This window comes from Dipodomys merriami, unplaced genomic scaffold, assembly GCF_024711535.1.
Source record: "Dipodomys merriami isolate MVZ:Mamm:240054 unplaced genomic scaffold, mDipMer1.0.p SCAF_3, whole genome shotgun sequence".
Taxonomy (NCBI): domain Eukaryota; kingdom Metazoa; phylum Chordata; class Mammalia; order Rodentia; family Heteromyidae; genus Dipodomys; species Dipodomys merriami.
In genome coordinates, this window is record NW_027204492.1 from 37,040,048 (window position 1) to 37,043,538 (window position 3,491).

General features: G+C 45.0%; 1 long non-coding RNA gene across 1 annotated transcript; it reads left to right on the top strand.

Annotated features, from left to right (window-relative positions):
- Positions 1 to 357: 357 nt before the first annotated feature.
- LOC138839425 (uncharacterized) lies at positions 358 to 1,073 on the top strand. The gene is made up of 2 exons (XR_011375976.1): positions 358 to 510; positions 702 to 1,073. It is a non-coding gene; the product is annotated as an uncharacterized lncRNA (long non-coding RNA).
- Positions 1,074 to 3,491: the final 2,418 nt, after the last annotated feature.

The following is a 3,491-nucleotide window of genomic DNA, read 5'->3' on the forward strand; positions in this document are numbered from 1 at the left end:
AATAATATAAACAACACAATAAATGGGCTAAAGACTTACAGAGAGAGACTTCTCCCGAGAAGAAGTAAGAATCGCTAGTAGAAAGGTGATAATTGTGTTTAAGCAAATGTCCGTTTCTCCACCTAGAAATTCTCGGCATCTTATTCCAGATCCTTCCCCCTCTTTCCCCACTAGAGCCCCTCACATCATCACCACAGGATTCAAGATGGTGCGTTGTGATGTGGAAACCCCACCCTGGTCAGTGATTGGCTGGCTAGGAATAGCTGGCTGACCTAATAATGATGAGGGGTGTGGTCGCCTGGGGTGGGGGGCATATATAGGAGTGTTCTGGTGCCTGGAGATGAGAAGACTGCAGGCAGGGAAGGAGGGAAGATGGCCAGGACCATGATGCCACGGGGCATGGCTGCTGCCGCCGCTGTCCAACAGGGAACCTCACTCCAGCGAGCGCCACCCAACAAACTCAGGAAGAACAAGAAGAAGAGAGCGTGTCCGCGTGGATTGAAAGGAAAGGTGAGGTGATCCACACAAGGTCTGACCCTTGTTCCCCTTGACCCCTTTCCCAAAAGAGGCTCCTCTCTGGCCTTCCCTGGCACAGAATGTTCTCAGCCCTCACCGTTTCCTGTGAATGCCCTGTTCCTATGTCTCCTCCACGCTCTCCTCTCCATCAATGCCTTGCTGAGGACTGCCTGTGGTCCTTCCAGGCCCCGATAACACCTGCTGTCTTGGGTCGTCTCAGGCGCCGCCGCCGGGGTGCGAGGTGGAGAATAATGGTCACCAACCGACCGGATCTACCCAAGTCCAGGAGGGAGCCAGAACCAGTACCAACCAGTGGTCCCCTTCTTAATAAGCATCCGTGTAAATGCAAGACGTCAAGGGACAAGAAGGTCAAGAATGATCCATCCACTTAGACTCCATTTAGGCAGCCACTAATGTGAGAGCCAGGCCAGGGCAATCCTGTGGGCCATCTCCAAGGTCTCCACTGCCCTGGCTACTGGCATGTGGTTTGTCTTGTCCCAGCACATATTATTGCTATGGGGACAAAAGATGATGAAATAACATACATCGAAATGGTCTCATAAGCCTTTCTGTGTGCTCTGTGATGGTGGGGAAGGGGAGGGAAACAGTAGAATGCAGTGAGTGGAAAGGGAGGGACCTGAGTCCTCTGGGGCTTGCTCTGCAATGGAAATGTGCACAGTGAACCAAATAGAGAAAAATAGGACCCAAAGGAGGTAAGAGGGAAGTGAACTTCTCTCTCAGCTCTTTGTTCCATAGGAGAAGGAAAGAATGCTCTCGATGAGAGAGAGATAGAGTGAGTGAGGGGGGGACGGAGGAAGGGAGGGAATGGAGGCAGAGAGAGAGAAGGTGAGAGAGAGAAAAAGAGAAAGAGAAACAGTGTGTACGGAGTGAGATCCAGGTGAGCAGAGCTGTTAGAGGTGTGGTGATAGTGTTCTTTCCCAAATGGGGAAAATCTGATTAAACTTCTATATATGGGTGTGAAATACAATGGGGAAACCTAGAAAGATGAAACAGGCTTCTCTGAGATGTGGGCCTTAGTGGGATGTGTGAGGAAGGGCACAAATGGAAAAGAATGGTGACCAACCATCTGAATACTTTATGTCTGTGTGTGAGAATGGAACAATGAAACCTGGTGAAATTGGTTTGGGTAGGGGAGAAGAATGTGGTTGGAGAAGTGATAATGTGGATGGAGGTACATTGTCTGCATATATGAACATGTCCCAATGAGGAGGGAAGGTTTTGTGTGGTGGTGGTGGTATGTGGGTGGTGAGTAGGTGAGGGGGCATGTAGTAGTAGCTCTCCACAAAACTACACAAAATAATTGCCCCTAGGATACCTTCCTCATAGCATTATTTCTCACCTCTGCCTCAGTGAGGAGTAAATAAGGCTCTCGCAAGGCTTGGGATTGTCTTGTTCCAGGGTAAGTCATGTTAAAGAGAAGGAGGATTGATGTATAGAGAGGAAGGGTGGGTAAATACACTTATGAAGTTCAGCCATGCATCTTGAGAGTATGAATGAGGTTGGGAAATACGTGAGAGAATGATGGAAGGGATGACATTGACCATAACACATTTCAACCTCAAATTGACATTGAATTGAAAGCACTTCTTGGCCACTATTTTAGGATATGTTGTTTGATATATTTTTAAGTTTTTTATTGAAAAGGTCATGTACAGAATGTAATGAGTACTGTACATTTCTTTCTGAACAGTGTTGCCCCTACCTCATTTTTCCCCAGTTTTTTTCCTTTCATGACACCTTCTCCAAGGAAAACCGCTAATTTCCAATATAGTTCCTAGTATCAATACACTGCTGAATTAGTTGTCCCTTTGTCCCACCATTTCTGTGCTCCCCCTTCCCTCCTCAAATCAAATAAACCTATGTAGAAGACAAAGGTTACACAAATGGAAAACAGCGACAAAATGAAAACCAGAACACAGAAAGCAAAAAAAGGAATGAAAACAACAATTTTCAAAAGAAAAACCTCTTGTTTCCACTTCCTGAAGTTTATTATGGTAAGCATAATTTTCTATTATTATATGCACCTAGCTATTGTGCCCTTGTGATCCTCTCCTAAGAATGTCATCCTTTGGTCTTAATTGTGTGAACATTCAGAGTCCCCTTAAATTTAACATGTCCATGTGTAATTTTGATCTTTTAGTGTCCATTGAGTTTACTTGTAGGTTTATAGGCAAATTCTGATGATTACAAATCAGAGAAACCAAGCAACCTGTTTCTTTCGTCTGGCTTACTTTGCTTAATATAAATTTCCCCAGGTCTTGGTATTTCCTTGTGAGTGGGACAGTGTCATTCTTTCTAACTGATGAGTAAAACATCCATTGTGTAAATATAGCATAGTTTCTTTTTTAAAATATAGTTTTATTGTAAAAATACTGTACAGAAAGCCGACAGATGAGGAAGGTAATGAATACATTTCCTACCTCCTCCTTTGTTTTTCCCCCCGTCATGGTTTCACTCCCCACCTCCTCACCTGCTGCCTCCCCCCCAAGAGCTCTAAAGACTGTTTTCAACATAGTGTTACCATATAATCTTGATCCATTTGTCCTCTGAGTGGCAGCTGAGTCGATTGCCTATGTTAGCGATGGTAAACCACCTGCAATGGACATGACTGTGCTGGTGGCTTTTGTCTGGCTTGTTTTGGGGGCAGTTGGAAAAATGCCTAGGAGTAGGATTGCTGGGTCATGGGGAACCTCTCTGTTTAGTAGTTTGAAGAACCTCCATACAGCTTCCAGACTGGTTGCAGAAGCTTCCACTCCCAGCAATAAGTCGGTATCATTCCCTTTCGGTGACATCCTTTGCAAGCATCTGTTATTGTTACTGCTCTTGAGGATGGCCATTCTAATTGTGGTGAGCTGGAATCTCAATGTGGTTTTGATTTGCATTTCTTTTCTGGCTAGAGATGCTGAGCATCTCGTGAAGAGCTCAGAACTGAAATTCAAATGTTTATGGAATTT